This window comes from Lepidochelys olivacea (assembly GCF_965140295.1).
Source record: "Lepidochelys olivacea isolate rLepOli2 genome assembly, chromosome: 11".
Lineage (NCBI taxonomy): Eukaryota > Metazoa > Chordata > Testudines > Cheloniidae > Lepidochelys > Lepidochelys olivacea.
In genome coordinates, this window is record NC_140421.1 from 67,708,787 (window position 1) to 67,726,498 (window position 17,712).

The 17,712-nt window shown below is 38.6% G+C and overlaps 1 protein-coding gene across 6 annotated transcripts in view; it reads left to right on the forward strand.

Moving 5' to 3' along the window:
- SPAG16 (sperm associated antigen 16) overlaps window positions 1-17,712 on the forward strand; it is a gene marked incomplete at its 5' end in the record, with an annotated part of 730,962 nt that overhangs the window by 132,654 nt on the left and 580,596 nt on the right. The gene's annotated exons all lie outside the window — the stretch shown is intronic.

The window sequence follows — 17,712 nt, forward strand, 5'->3', positions numbered from 1 at the left end:
ACATATTATGCAACAGGTATGTAACCCATTCTACTGAGTGGGAATTTTGTGTATTGGTATTAGGTAGCAAACCCTAAAGTAGACAAAATCGATCTCTGCTTGCTGTTTGAATATACAGTCATCACATTTTTCTAACATGTATTTGCATAACTTTTTAGTCCCCAGATTGGTAAAAGTTTGCCAAACTGCAATAAAGTGCTTATCTTCTCATAGGCAGTTCAGTGTCATCATTATTGATATTTCCATAGTCAAAAAGATTTGTGTGCATTACATTCATTTTTTTTATTGTAATTGTTTGTTTTCATGGGACCCTAGGTAAATCCTATCACTTTATCAAGCTGTCTTAACATATGATTATTAAAGGGACACAGTCGACTTTCCAATCACATTTCTTTCTGAAAATTGTATAGCTGTTAGAAGTAAACTTTCAGATCATTGGGATTGTAAGATTCTAGGAAAATGTTTTTTTCCTCTATTCAGACTGGGACCAAGTGTAATTCTGTGGACAAGTAAATGATGGAAAGGAGAGGAAAGTGTCATCTGAGTCATAAAAATCTACAGAAACATAAATTTAAATTGTGTCATCCTCTGCAGCGTGCAACGGGGGGGAACTCACTCCGCCCCCCCAACCCCCACCCCACCCAATCCAGGTCTCTCGGTGGAAATTTTGATAATATAGGGTGGCCTGAAACGGGTCAGCTTGGGTATCATTCGAAAGCTCTTTTTCCCACAAACACAATGGTACCAAACATGACAGACCCAGAACAGTTATGTAGCTATATATTCAATAAAAGGTTTAAAAAACAATGTATTAATTATACTTTAACACAGGCATGTCAAACATGCAGCCCTCACAAAGTTAACTTGGAGCTGTCCACTGACAGTACAGTTAATGCTCAGAACATGATACCAGATTAATTTTTTAACGTTAGATTATATAAATGGAAGGAGTGCTTCAAGCTGATATGCCATCATCTGCAAAAAAGCTGAGACATGGTATTGATTATCAGATTTGTTTATTATTCTAAAAGTTGTAATGAGGCACTGGTTAAGACATCAGCAAGAAATTCCCAGAATCCATCTGCAAACGGTATGGACATAGTATACATTATATAACATAATTACAATCCCAAAATAATTTATTACAAAGTCCTTTGTTTCACTTTGGTCTTGCTCATTGTTATGCATCAGTAGGGAGACAGAGTATCAACTAGTAGCTGAAACTTTGGAGAATACCACTGTGTAGAATTTGATTAAACATGATGTGTGTTGGCACCTTACATGCTCTAAGAAGTGCACCCATAAACTGAACTTGGCAAAGTTGGAGAGGAACTACATCAAGAACCAGGAACAAGTTGAAGATGCTGGGGCAAGTGCTAGCTGTCGGAAAGACTTGCCTTATACTAGATCCCATGGCATGCATCTTGAGTACAGATGCTTCCTCTGTGATAAGCCCAAGGACATCCATTAAGCACAGTTTCAACATGTCAGACAGGTGAGAATCTGTATGAAGCAGTCATTCTTACCGAGAATGTTGCATGGAAAATAAACTGAGTGCATTGACCCAAAGATGCCCAGGCATATGACATTCGGTGTGCTACACTGAAAATGTGTGTAATGTGTTGCGTTAAAAGGTAAAAGCAACAAATTCTGATTTTACTCCTGCACACTGGCTGGCTCAGCTGGAGTTCATAAATTGCTTCAGAGAGGCAGTAATGGACGGGAAAGTGGTGGCAATGGCCAATGCAGAGGCTAAGTATGGAGAAATACGTGCTTTGAACAGGATTGAAGAGGAACAAACGTTTAGCAGAAAGGCTTGTAATGCACTTATTGAAGATGAACTGAGGGATATGGATGTCCTTTTTAGCAATCCTATTTGCAGGAATGAATCATCACACATACCCTTAAAAGCAGCAGAAGACATGGCACTATCAAAAGCAGAAGAAAGCACTGATGTCAACAGTAATATGAAGTCTCTGTTTGCAGCTGTTATTCTTTTTAATGAAAAATAATTTTGTCCTGCAGTAGAGGCGAGTTTCAGGGAACCACAGCTGATGCCAAACTGGGGGGGGGGGGGAACTGGCATAACTTGTACTTCTTTAAATGGTGAATTGTGGTTACAGTGTACCAGCAAGTATACCAGTAAGCAAATAGAGCACCAGGCTGGCATGGAACCATAGGGTTAGAAAGTACAATGAAGGTCATCTGGTCTAACCCCCTGCCAAGATGCAGGATTTGTTGTGTCTATACCATTCAAGACAGATGGCTATTCAGGCTCTTTTTGAACTCCTCCAGTAAAGGAGCTTCCATGACCTTCCTAGGCAGCCTGTTCCATTGTCCTACTGTTCTTACAGTTAGGAATTTTCCCCTAAAATTTAATCTTAATCTGCTATGCTGTAGTTTGAATCTCTGTGTCAAGAGAGAACAACTGTTCTCCATCTTTTCTTTTTATGGCAGCCTTTCAAGTATTAGAAGACCACTATCATGTTCTCCCTTAATCTCCTATTTCAAAACTAAACATAGCCAGTTCCTTCAGCCTTTGCTCATGTGGCTTGCATTCAATCCCTTCGATCACCTTTGTCACTTGCTGCTGGATCCTTTCAAGTTTCTCTACATCCTTTCTGTGCATTGGTGACCAAAACTGGACACAGTACTCCAGCTGAAGCCTAACCAGCACCGAGTAGAGTGGTACTATCATCTCCTGTGACTTGCATGCTATGCCTCTGTTAATACAATCTGTAACTGCATTTGTGTTTTTGTTGTTGTTTTTGCAACAGCATCACATTGTTGACTCATATTGAGATTGTAATCCACCACAACTCCCAGATCCTTCTCAGCAGTGCTGCTGCAACACCAGTTATCATGCATTTGGATTTTCTTCCCTCAGTGTAGTACCTTACATTTCTTTAAATTTTATTTTGTTCTCTAATTTGTCAAGATCCCTCTGAATCTTAGCTCTACCCTCCAAAGTGTTGGCAACACCCTTAGCTTTGTATCAGCTGCAAATGTGATCAGTCTGCTCTCTATTCCTACATCCAGGTCATTAATAAAGATGTTAAACAACACCAGACCCAGAACAGATCCCAGTGGAACCCCACTTGAGACCTCCTTCCAATCTGACATCATTCAATTAATAGATCTGACATGTTCTTTACTTATCCTGATCTGTATCCCTTCCCCTTTATTGTCCTAGTTGTCCAGTCACATGCTATTTTTTGTGAGACGACTGAAGCAAAGTAGGCATTGAGCAGCTCTGCCCTTCTATCATCGTCTTCATTCAGCAACAGACCCACACTGTTCCTGATCTTTTTTTGTCTGACATATTTAAAGAACCCCTTCCTGTCTCTCACATTCCTTGTCAGGTGTAACTCATTCTTTGTCTTGCATTTCCTGATTTTTGTCCCTACATACTCACTCTGTTCCCATGTATACTTTCTTGGTGATGTGCCCCTGTTTCTATTTCCTGTATGTATCCCTTGAGAATTTTAGATTGTTCCTTGTGCAGCCACATTGGCGTCCTGTGGCTCTTATCTTCCCTATGCATTGGAATAGCTTGATGTTGAGCTCCTAGTATTACATATTTTAGGAACTGCCCATCTCCTTCAAATCTTTTTCTACCTAATTAGTCTTTCCATAGGATCTTGCCTACTGAGTTCGTTTAAATCTGCCATTCTGAAGTCCAGTGTCCTTGTTTTGCTGTTCTCATGTCCTCCTTTCCTTAGGATCTTGAATTCTATGAGATCATGATCACTTCCTCCAACATTTCTGACCACCTTCACGTTCACAACTAATTCATCCCTGCTGGTCAATAACAGATCAAAAATGGATGACCCCTTGTTTCCTGAGCTTTCTGAATCAGAAAGTTGTCCCCTACACATGCCAGGAACTTGTAGGACATATGTTTTGTGGTAATAGTCTTCCAATAGATATCAGGGAAGTTAAAATTCCCCATTAATACTAGCTCATATACGCTAGCTAATCTTGTTACCTGCTTGTAGAATGCCTCATTCACTTCCTCTTGATTTGGTAGTCTATAATAGACCCCCATCATCACATTGCTACTATTCTTTTACATTTTTATCTTCACCCAGAGACTTTTAGTATGTCGACTGCTCACTTCCTGTTGGACCTCAGAGCAAGTGTGTATGTTTTTGACATACAGTACAACACCTCCTCCGTTCCCCCTATATATCCTTCCAGAACAAGTTATCTCCCTCAGTGCTGGTGCTCCACTCATGGGAGCTGCCATCTTATCATGAAGCCTCATGTATGAGTGCTGAAATGAAAAGATTTACAAAGTCTGCTACTTTTACCCTCGTGTAAACATTGTATAACGGGTTTTTGCAGCAAGGTAATGACTGCTTGCATTCAGACAGAATTCTAACAGGTCTTCAATCAGTTGCATCCCTATTTTGAAAATCCAAATGTATCTTGCACTGGTTGCCTCTTGTAGACAATTCCTGTTCACTAAAGCAAAAACAGTGCCCTTTTTCACTAGTTGGCAAATAATGCATTGTTCAGAAGATCCTGTTGAGTGATGTTCAGGTTCAAGACGGCCTTCATATTTCATCTATGGAATACCTGATGAGAAATATAACTACTACTACATGAATATTGTTTTAAAACAAATAAATTATACATATTTACCAGTATGTAGCTTATTTGTGTGTTCCCTTTATGCATTGCCTTCGCTGACAATGAAAATGTGTTTGACAACATAGCGCTCATTGCAGTGCTGAAAGCTCTTGCGGAACAGGGCATCAACACAAATTATATCAAACTATTAAAGGAAGTAAACTCTGACTGCACTGTGGATATAACTCTGTTATACACTCCCCTTCTTATCCCAGTCAAAAAAGGTGTGAAGCAAGGAGACATGGTTTCACCGAAACTCGTCACAGCCTGCCTTGAAATGGTAATGAGGCAGATGAATTGGAAGGGTGGAATCAGTGTCAATGGAGAGCAGTTAAACCACCTCAGATTCACGGATGATATCACGTTGATTGCCGAAAACACTATCAAACTACAGAAAATGCTGTGAGAATTCAACAAAAAAAGCAGCCAAGACGGACTGAAAGTGAACTGCCCTAAAATGAAATGTATGCTGTCTTATGCCTTGCCAAAAGCCCAAATAATAGTCAAGGGAGAACAAATAGAAGAAGTTGAACAACTATGACTATTTGGGCCAAGAAATTAATGTGCGCCACGATCAGGATGGCAAAGTCTCACGAAGAAAGAAAACTGGCTGGCACACATTCAATTCTATCAGGGATGTTCTCCAAGGAAAAATCCACAAGGCAACACGTGCCAACTTCTTCAATTCAACAGTACTGCTGGCAATGTTGTATGGCAGCGAAACATGGGCGTTGACGAAGGTAGAGGAGCAACAACTGTCTGTCACGGAGAGGGCGATGGAAAGAAGAATTCTGGGGATTTCAATCCGCGACTGACTCCCCAGTGAAGTGATCAGACAGCAGAGTGGAGTGCCGGACATTATTGAAAGCAGGTACAGTAAAATGTGGGCATATAGTTAGACTCACTGACAATCAATGGACTACAGCTGTCACCAAGTGGTACCCATGGGAACTGAAACAACTCGACTGACCTCCAAAGAGATGGGAAGATTTTATTGTGAAAATGCATGGCCGCACATGGAAGAGGAAGGCCAGGATAAGAGAAGAATGGAAGACGTGTTGTGATCAGCACAACCAAATGAGGGCTGAAGGTTTGATTGATCAAGGTGATGTAGCTTATGTGACAGGTATCTAAATCAATACTCAACCCCCTTACACTGTAACCAAGAGTAAGCTTTAGGTTAAGTTAGTGGTTAGGGCTAATAGAGGAGAAATTATGGAAATGCACAGTGTGATGTAGTTTATTAGAGAGACAGGCGGGTGATGTATTCTTTTATTGGACCAACTTCTGTTGGTGAAAGAAACAAACTTTCAAGCAACACAGAGCTCTTCATGAGGTCTGGGAAAGGTACTCGAGTGTCACTGCTAAATTCAAGGTAGAATAGATTGTTTAGCATGAGTAGTTAACACATATTCTAAGGGACCATTCAAGATGAAGTGGCCCATTAACACGTCTGCAGTCAGAAGACAGAAAAGGTGGGGGGAGGGGTTAGATAGTTGTAATAAGCCATAAATCCAGTATCTTTATTAAGTCGATGGTTTTTAGTATCTAGCAAAATTATGATTTTAAGCTCCCTGGCTCATCTTTTGAAGGTGTTGTGCAGGTTTCCTTTGAGGATAAGGTTACAGATGAAGTGATTGTTTTGTGAGAAGTGTTCGTCCACAGTCAATATGGCATTATTACTTTTTTTCTTGAGTTCATTCGAGAGCTGTAGTGACTGTCAGGTTCCACCCACCTAGTTGTTATTGGAGCACTTAGAGTTCTGGATTAGGTACACCACATGTTGTGATAGGCATGTGTAGGATCCATAGATCTTGAAATATGCATTGGGGGGTATTGATCATTGTAGCAATGGTGATGTGTCTATGGGTTTTGCATCTGTTATGGCAGGTTTTGATGCTGCATTGAGTTGATGTGTCCTGGTCTGTGAGGAGCTTGCTTCTGATGAGGAGTTTGGTGAGGCTGGGGGATTGTTTGAAGGCCAGAAGAGGGGGGTTAGGAAAGATTTCTTTCAGGATATAGTCCCCATCGAGTATGGGTTGTAATTGTTTAATGATACCTGTTATGTTGTGTATGATACTTTGTATAATGTACAGCAGTGCATTTAATGCTTTCACATAATCAAAAATACCTGAAAAGTGGTTAGTTTACTTAATCTTAAATTGTCCTTACTGCAAAACCAACAAAAATTAAAGTTTCAGAATAGCAGCCGTGTTAGTCTCTATCCGCAAAAAAGAAAAGGAGTACTTGTGGCACCTTAGAGACTAACAAATTTATTTGAGCATAAGCTTTTGTGAGCTACAGCTCTCTTCAAAGTGAATATCATCACTTGACCAGAGGAAGCAGAGTACAATCTTCAACTGAGATCTCTCCCTGCATTTTCTGATAGCACAGTATTGCAAATTAGGAATGTATTCCATATTTAGTCCCTCTCCATTACTTTCTATTTATTTTTTTAAGTTACAAATGGTAGCCATTTTCTTTTGTTTTTACTTACCTTAAAGTTCAAAACATAGCTTGATAAGCATCATTTTCAGATGCAGCACATTCAAATTATGACAGAAAATAATTTTAGCAACTTTTTCCCAGAAATGTTTTGTTTCTTAGTATCTACTGATCTGGGAATTTGGCCTACACTATTACGACAAAGGCTCAGGGAGCAGAAAGCAAATAAAAAAACCTCCCTAAATATATTACTTATTTTTAAGCCAATCCTGCAATGTTTGGGGCCTTGACTCATCATTTTTGAACACTTGAGTGTAGCAGCACTATGACAGGCCCACCTCATAAGGCAACTTTAAAAAAAAAAAGATTCATATGGAATGTGGCCCTTTAAAGATTGATAGAATAAATGGGTGTTGTATGAGAGTTGCAAAATCAAGTTGGAGCTCCCTTCCAGTACTTTTCTTTTACATTGTTTTCTTAGTTGTTGTTATCTCAGATGTAAAAGGGAAGTCTATTCAATGCCATTTGACTCATATTATTATATTTATTCTCTTTATAAAATATCAGATTGCCAGGGACTAAGTTTGTCTTAAAGGGAGTGTTAGAATTTTTTGAAACTGTTCCTGCAAGCAGCCTTATTATGAAGCACATATTATGAAGCACACTCTCCTTACATGCATCCGATGAAGTGAGCTGTAGCTCATGAAAGCTTATGCTCAAATAAATTGGTTAGTCTCTAAGGTGCCACAAGTACTCCTTTTCTTTTTACTCTCCTTACAGTGTGTATGGTAACACCCATTGTTTCATGTTCTCTGTGTATATAAATCTCCCCACTGTATTTTCCACTGAATGCATCCAATGAAGTGAGTTGTAGCTCATGAAAGCTTATGCTCAGATAAATTTGTTAGTCTCTAAGGTGCCACAAGTACTCCTTTTCTTTTTGCGAATACAGACTAACACGGCTGCTACTCTGAAACCTGTTATATTATACACAGTGGTTACAATGTGGTTGACAATTTGATAAACCTTTGAAAATGCTGTTAAATGACACATGCCACTATTTGATCCCAGATTACATCTCTGATTTATATATTCTAAAATTATAGAGGGACCAGATTAAGTTTTCAGAAAGCAGCATGTATTTCATAGTACAGCATGTGGTTGTGTGACTAGTTTATTTTTATTTTTCCCAATAAGTAAGCTGGGGAGGGGATAAAAAACAAAACAAAACAAAAAAGCAAAACAAAACAAAAAAAAGTGAAGGAGTAGGAAGGAAAGGAAGGAAGGAGGACAGGGTGGGGGAAAGGAGAGTGACATCTCTTTCTATCCACTAGGAAGTAATTAACGATTTCTAAAAAATCAGACCAAATCTTTTCAAATGTGTCTGTGGTTAACGTCTTGTCTGATTTGTCAGCCACTCTGTAGCTGCCAGGGCAGCCAAGTTGCTGTGCCAGGATTCTATCCCTGGAGGCAGCCTGCCCTTGTTGCTAAGCTGTATGTCTCATTTCGCTATAATCACTGCTCCAGGGAACCTAACTATCTGAATTATAGGGTTTCCAAGATAATGTGTTATTTCCAAAAACACAGTTCTGGGAAGTAATTTTTAAGGAGGTGTATGCATTATATTAATCCTCCTGCCTACTTCTTGCCACAAGGATTGTATCCCGGGACAGTCCCAACACATATGAGCCAGTGTGACTCTGGGAGACATCTCCATCAATAGTCAGTTTTGTCAAGGCCCATGCATTGTAACCTATGCTGGGACCAGTGTGCCAGAAATATAATTTTCTGCTGAATCAGCCTTAATCATAGGTCAACAGTAGAGGTCTTTTTAATGTTCTGCAAGGTGTGCCTCCTCTTGCCTTTGCTGTTTGACCTACTCCTAGCTATTGTTTAGCTATTGCTATCTGTACAAATCAATATATGCATCACATCGGGCTAGGCCAAATGGACCACGTGGTCATGCTTTTATACTGACAACACTCTTGTTCTTGTATCTATACCTGAAGATTCTGTTCCTAACTTATTAAATCTAACTAATTTGGATCTCTCAGAGGATATTTAATCAACTGCTAAAAGTCATACATTTTGGTTTGTGATTGTTTTGTTAGGAGTTTTAAAACAAATTATTTTGAAATATTTTGAAAACACATTGGCAACCATGCTCTTGTTTTCTATATTTCCATTCTGTGGCCTACAGTAGGGAATTAACTGGCTGAAGATTATATAAGTCTTGGGAAGAAAATGAAGTAGCCATGTGGCAGATGTAATCTTATCTTATAAGAAATGTTTTCATCTGTTTGATTCCTTTTACAAAGAGCGAGATTTTTCAAAAATGCCTAAGACAGGTATCCAACTTGCATTGTTTTTCATTCATATCCAAGGTTAATATTAGGATCAGATTTTCAAAACAGCTCCCATTTAGGCAGCCAAATAATGTCCACATTTTCAAAAGAGTTCAGTTCCCATTTAGGCACTTAAATAAAATGGCCAGAGTTTTAAAAAAATGTTCAATACCCAACAAAACAATCGGAGCTACTGGACGCTGAGCACTTTTGAAAATCTTTCCATTTCACTTAGGTGCCTTATTGAGAGCCCAGCTCTTCTGACAATCTGCCCCCAGTTGAGAATGCTGAGTACTCTTGATCTTTTTTATTAGCTTTACATTTGAAACTAATGACATAGTTTAGATTTTTTAAAAATCAACAGTGTAGAAGGAAGCAGTCTACCAAGATGAACAAGTAACAAACTGATCCTGTCAAACCAGATAAAAGATCATCTTCATTTGCATTTTAAGCTAATTGATACTAACCAAAGGCTACAGTGGTATTTGCAAAATTATCATCTCTGTTTTTGTTTGTTTCAAAACAAATGAGATCTATAAATTAAACTTTTAATCAAATCAAAATAGACGGCACGCTCTAGTCCTAATCTGTCCCATTTATGCGTGTGTCGGCACTTGAGTTTGCAAAAGGAAAAAGTCATTCTTACCAGAGCCTGTGCAAAGTTATGATCATGGGTGGGTTGGCTGGTTGTAAGCATTCATACTCATGAAAGTTAATAGACTGCAGTACTGAAAATTAAAGTTTTCTATGTATCTGTCACATGCTGGGGTGCAATCTAAACCAGTGAGGTGTTGTCACCACCTGCTCTGCAACCTGGGGTGTATCACAATGCTTTGCTGCTGTAGCTCCCAATGTGGGTATCTTACAAACAGCATGCACATCACAGCTTGAGTGTCTGTGTATAGCTGCAGCCTGCTACCAATACTGACCCCACCAGCCTGGGTTACTACCTGCAGGAAGACCCCAACACACTCTCAGTCCTGAATCTTCCCCCAAAATGTGTGTTCTGCACAGCCCTCTCCTCGACATTTCAGGTATTATGAGTCTATTGCCCTGGTAAAGGGTCAATATACAACAGTTTGCTGCTCTAAGTGGAGTTACCCAACATTTCAGTTTAAACATAACACTGGATTTGTTTGATTATAATACAAGTTCATTTAACTACAAAGAGAGATTTTAAGTGAGTAGGAGTAAAGGGCATTGAAGTCAGAAATAGTACCAGAGAAATAAAAATAAAATATTTTCTTGTACTAAAATGTAACAAACTTGACTTAGGTCAAGGTAAAAGCCTTACCACAGGTTTCCACCAACAGGGCTGACCAAATTTCAGGTAAGGATCTCTCCCAAAGTCAAAATGGCTGATTCCCTTGTCTTAGCTGAAAGAGAGAGAGATAGGGAGAGATAAAAAGAGAGAATACATGGGGTGTTTTTGCCCCTCACTTCTATAGTCCAATTACCCTATGAAGTTCATTTTTCTGAGGATTATCCCTAAAGCAAAATTTATTCAAATGACAGGTTTCAGAGTAGCAGCCGTGTTAGTCTGTATTCGCAAAAAGAACAGGAGTACTTGTGGCACCTTAGAGACTAACCAATTTATTTGAGCATAAGCATCTGATGAAGTGAGCTGTAGCTCACGAAAGCTTATGCTCAAATAAATTGGTTAGTCTCTCAGGTGCCGCTAGTACTCCTTTTCTTTATTCAAATGATAAAGAAGGCAACATAGTCTGGGGGTGAAGGTCCACCCATACTCTTTCTTCTCCCCTGTGTATGCTGAAATGCAGATTTGCCTTGTCTTTCTCATTGTGTCAAGGACCCCCCCCCCTTTTTTTTTTTTACTATTTATATGTAAATTGAAGTGAACACACATTCCTTTGTTTAAGATAGACCTGCATAACAACTCTTGCCTAATCAGGGCTCTGTGGGTTTAAACATGTGCTACTAACATCAGTCATGGGCAATTCATAATTTATGTATAATGTTGCTAAATACATTTCACCCTGATATTATTGATCAGTGAGTTATCAGTTTTCAAATGATACCTCACAAAGCATATTTTGTACTAAGATTATAGTAATGTGTAGGATGCAAATACAGAGGTGCATTTGGTCACGACATCTCCAACCTATTTACAGTCTGAGCTGCTTCAGTGATGAAGTTTTGTGAAGTCAGAACTATATATAAGGAATCAGGCTTTATTTAGGTGTCAATAATTCTTTTGTTTGTTTTGTTTGCCCCTGTATAAAATGACATGTTTGAGCCAGGGACTAACCAAACAAATTTCCCTTATGCAAGTTTATGACTCATAGTTATCCAAACATCTGCAGCCAGCTTACTCTGTCCTACTTTCACTATTTTGCTTTGTTGTTTTAAAACTGAATCTAAACATAGGGACAGTAAAATCCTTTCCGGTTATTTGTGGTACTTAAAAGAGAAAACCTGTGGTTTGGCACATTTAGGAAAACATTTTGGATCCTTTCTGATGGTTTAGAAATAATTAAGTCAGTCCTTTCAGTCTTGTGTTGGAGGGACTAGATGTCAGGTTGGAGGTCCAATCTAGTCTAAATGAGTCTGGGCTTCCATAACAAGAGGTAATCAAAAGGGAGATATTCTAGATCTGGAGAAAAGCATCTGATAACAAGGTGAGCTAGACGACTGAATAACGTTGCATGGTAGGGTGTGAGGGACAACATCACTACCAATGTTCAAGAGTAGACAGTGTACAGTACAACAATGAATGAGGGTGGATTAAATGGTCTGGTGGATCTGTTCCAGCCTTATCTTTTTATGGTTTCACATAGCACTCAGTGAAAGCAGCTATAGAAATTATTTATTTTCAAAAGGGAAAATTTACAAAGCACAGATGAGCATCAGCTTTAAGGATAGTATACATAACAAAAATGCTAATGACCCATTAAGGGTGTAGTGTAGTGAGTTATGAAGAAAACTAATTAATACTGTTTCAGGGGAACACAGATAAAAGAGTTATTTAGTCAGATGCTTTTCAGCTCATTTAAATTAGTTAATGTTTCAGTACAGTATCCCCGGTAGGGGCTCATTGCATTGACTCATTTGAATTGAATTGTAAATCTCATTTATATGGTTTTCGTTTTTCACCCTGCATTTCTTTTTAATTAAAAATTTTGCTGCCTGCAATCAATGGCTATGCTCACTGTTACATTTTTGAAATATTTTTGATAATATCACATTCACAAATTATGGTGGGAAAGTAACAGAAAAACAAACATCATAATACAAGCTGTCTAAACATCTGTAAATTAACCAATCGCTACAATTTTAAGGTTGTCAGTAAAATTTTACAAGAATTAATGAGTGGTAACCATTTAAGGTCTTTCCTAAATGCTGCCATTTGCACATCTTTTTCTTTCTGAAGACATTTGATTTTGTAATATATTCATAAGCATTTCTACAAAAGTGTCTGCAGGCAGTAAACCTGTATGGAACTCAGACCTTTGTTCTCTGAGTTAAACTAAGCACTGTGGTTTCAGATAGTACAGGTATTTCAAATCTGAACTTAGATTTGCTCAAAAATGATACTGCTATCAGAAAGGTAAGAGGAAAAGAACCAGGATAGGGTAGAATTATGGAACCTAAGTAAGAGAGGAGACTAAAAAAGACAGAGTAATCAGCCTTTTGGAAACAACAACAACTAAAAAAAAACAGCTCAAGAACATTGAGCAGTACATGCTAGACAGTATCAATTTAGTGATCTGATCAACTGTTATAAGGGAAGCAAAAACTCTGAACTGAAATCTTTGTATGTAAAGAACAAGAAATGATTAATCAACTTAAAATGTACATAAGATTTTAAAGCTATACATAAAGGCAAAACTGCAAACTAGTCAAAAACAAAGGAAAAATAGGAAGAATAGTAAGAGGCAATTATAGCTCCATCTGGAGAAACTCAGAAAGTAATCATACAATTATACACAAAGTGGAAACTTGGACAAATTGCTAGTGAGGAATACAAAAGAACAGCACAAGCATGTAGAGACAAAATGAGTTATACCTAGCCAGGGACATAAAAGACAATAAGAAGAGATTCTTTAAATATGTTAAGAGCAAGGAAAAAACAAAGTAAAGTGTAGGTCCTTTACTTAGTGAAGAAGGAGAGCTGATAACATCAAGACAGCTGAGGTGTTTAATGCCTATTTTGCTTCAGTCTTCACTAAAAAGGTTAATGGTGACCAGTTACTGAACACAGTTAATATTAACAAGAGGGAAGGAATGCAAGCCAAAACAAGGAAAGATAAAAGGTTCAAGAATATTTCAATAAGTTAGATGTATTCAAGACAGCAGGACCTAATGAAATTCATTCTAGGGTACTAAGGAACTAGGTGAAGCACTGTCAGAAGAGCTAGCGATTTTCTTTGAGAACTCATGGAGGAGGGGTGAGGTTCCTGTTGAGCAGAAAAGGGAAAACATAGTACATATCTTTAAAAAGTGGAACAAAGAGAATCTGGAGAATTATAAACCAGTCAGCCTAACTTCAATACCTGGAAAGATACACGCACAAATTTTAAACAATCAATTTGTAAGCACCTATAGGCTAATAGGGTTAAAAGGAATAGCCAGCACAGAATTGTCAAGAACAAATCGTACCAAACCAACCTAATTTCCTTCTTTGACAGGGTTACTGGCTTAGTCAATAAGAGGAAACCAGTAGCAATATAGCTTGATTTTAGTAATGGTTTTTATACAGTCCCACTTGAAATTCTCATGAGCAAATTAGGGAAATGTGGTGTAGATGAAATTATGTTAAGGTGGGTGTACAACTAAGAGTATTGAACTCAGAGTAGTCATCAATGGTTCATTGTCAAACTGGGAGGGTGTCTCAAGTGGGGTCCTTCAGGTGTCAGGGACTGTTCAATATTTTCATTGATGTGGATAATGGAGTAGAGTATACTTATAAAATTTGCAGATGACATCATGCTGGGAGAGGTTGCAAGCACTTTGGAGGACAGGATTAGAGTTCAAAACAACCCTTGATGAATCAGTCTGAAACTGAGAAGATGAAATTCAATAAAGACTAGTGCAAAGTACTACACTTAGGAAGGAAGACTCAAAAGCACAAACACAAAAAGGAAAATAACTGGCTATGTGGTAGTACTGCTGAAAAGGATATTGGGGTTAGAGTAGATCACGAATAGACTATGAGTCAACAGGTGGATACAGTTGTGAAAAAAGGCTAGTATCATTCTGGGGTGTATTAGCAGGAGTGTCATATGTAAGACATGGGAAGGTAATTGTCCCACTCTATTCCGCACCCATGAGGCCTCTGCTGGAGTACTGTGTCCAATTCTGGATGCCATACTTTATGAAAGATATGGGCAAATCACTGGAAGTTTTCCAAAACAGAGTAGACAAACACCTGGCAGGGATTGTTTAGGTTAAGCTGGTCCTGCCTCAGTTCTGGGGGCTGGACTAGATGACCTCTCAAGGTCCCTTCCAGCCCTCCATTTCTATGATTCTATATAGTTTGTAACTTTGGTGATCTTAAACTTTTTAACAAATTATCTCAATTCATGTTTAAAGGCAAATACGGCACTGATTCGCAGAATCTCTGAAGTATTATTAGGAATTATGGATTACTATCTGAAGTGCTGCAAATGTCAACATATTTCAAACTCACCATATAGCTAAATTACTGAATACAAATGTGTTGAGTTTATAGCATTGTCAAAACTGTAAATATTATACATCTATGTTTTTTTTTTAAATCTCTGGTGAAATTTACAACAAATGCAAGGGCACTTGCTTAATGACAGAATGTGATTGATATTTCTGTCTTTACTCTCTGTGTATACCTTGACAATTTGAGAAATCCACCCTATTATGTTTTGAGGGAACGGTAGTCTGACATTTTGTAATTCTAAGTGTTTAGGGCTAAATTCTATGCTTTCTTGCACTGATGCTCCCCCACCATCCATGGTGATGTGCAAGGCCACTGCCAAATATGGAGCATCTGGAGCAAATGACCTGGCTTTGGGGAGGAGATGGGATTGGTTGCCCTTCAAACAGAGTGGGACTGTGCTGCTCTGTGTCTGTGAAGAACTGCACAGTCTCTCACGGTACATCCCTTGTTGCAGCAGCTGTGGCAGGTGCTGCTGTAGCTGTCCATGGAAGTTACATGGGAGCAGAGCTGCTGGACCTGCAGTGTAACAACATCATCAGTAGTCAATGGAAGAAGAAAAAGAGTACTTGTGGCACCTTAGAGACTAACCAATTTATTTGAGCATAAGCTTTCGTGAGTTTTCGTGATGCATCCGATGAAGTGAGCTGTAGCTCACGAAAGCTTATGCTCAAATAAATTGGTTAGTCTCTAAGGTGCCACAAGTACTCCTTTTCTTTTTGCGAATACAGGCTAACACGGCTGTTACTCTGAAAGTAGTCAATGGGGCTCCTTGTGTAGTAAGATGCTGCCTGGCGGGAGTAAAGGGATAAAAATCTTGTCACTTGTTATCGAAACAAAAGTACTGCTTTGACTTTATATCCCTCCAAGAGATACAGCAGTGAATTCATTAGGTCCCTTATCCTGTTAAACAGAGGGAAAAAAATCATAACCTGTGTCCAGACAAGTTAAATAGTGGGCACTCCTACATCAGTGAATGAAAGTAACATTGCATTATAGCCTTGTATTATAACAGATAGGCCATTGATTATTCTATTTGCTATCTGAGGACCATGCATTTTAAATATTACATTTGTCTGTTTATTGCATAATTATATTTCATGCATGTTTTTCATAGCTTTCTTCCATTTACCATTTATATATCTATATATTGATATAATTAACCATTTACATATCTATATAAAATATAATCTTTACTCAGTGTTCCCCTGGAAAAATAATTTTTACAGATAGCCTTTATAATCGTAGATCATAGAATTTAGGTGTAAAGTGTTTGGGAGTTTGATGGAATTGAACAGCATCTCAAGAGGATACATTAGTAGTGAATTAGAAATGGCTTTTACAATAAAGTCCCTCAGGGTTGCAAATACACAATTCACTGTGTATTTGCAAATGTGGTATCGGAATTTTTATATGGTAAGTGTACTGTTTTTGTATGAAAGAGATCAGTACTCTTTATTGTAAAGTAACACCTTTATTTGTTTCACTTTTCAAACTTCCCAATCTGAAAATAATTTGCTTACATACCCAGGGATAAATGATTGACATGGTGATGAAAAGTTGCCTTCTGTGCGAGGATTTTCCGTGTTGCTAATATCAGAGCAACTGAATTAGTGCTAGCAATGGCGGATATTTTTGTAGACCTTACCTAATGTAGACAAGGCTTATGACATAGTTGTTGAGGAAGTCCCAGCATGCTGCTTCATTTCAAATAGAGCTGGGTGGGAAATATTTTTTCCATCCACTGAGAATTTTTGAGATTTAAAAATAAAAAATTCCTATTCCAAACCAGGAAGCAAACGGGGTGCTAGTAAAATTCATGCAGCACTGATGCAAGGTGCAAGGCCACTGCCAAGCCTGGGGCATCAGGGGTGCATGTCCTGGCTTTGGGTTGGTGCTGGGATTGGTTGCCCTGCTAACAGAGGGGTTGGGCAGCTCTGTATCTGTGAAAAACAGCAGTCTCTCTCAATGTACATGCCCAACAGCAGCCCTGGAAGTTTGCTTCTGCAACTGCCCAAGTCTGAAAGGTATTCTAAAAGATATACTCTAGTTAAAGCACAGCTAATAGACTGGAAGTGGGAATTAATACAGTTAAGTCCTATGGCCTGGCAGGTAAGATTAGACAATGACAATAATTCCTTTGGCCTTACAATCTATGAATCATGCTGCCCACGTGGGTTCCATGACCTGCCTTCTTTCCTCACTACTCCAAAGTCCTATGCCATCTGGATTCTGTATTGGCAAAGGAAATGAGCGACAGTTGGACCTGTTCTGTCCTAAATGGGGTGGGGGAGGTGGCGTTCGGGGCATCCAGGATGCAGACTTGACCCCAGTGTACATTGCTGGCCAAAAGAATCTGAACGCATGCACACTAGTAGTGGAATCCACGTGGACAACACCTCTTGATGAACCACACTTAATGTAGGGTACATAGCCATTGTTTTTTATACATTTTGCAGTTTATTTTAGAAGTACAAGCCGAAAGGCTCAGAAGACACTACTCTGATGATAAATTGCCATACATGTTTTGTGTTAGTACCTCAGCAATATTTGTATAATCTTTCTTATAAGTCCTATAGGAATTCTTGAAAGTTGAATTGGTTTTTGTTAATGAGGTAAGTGTACTTACAAAATGGT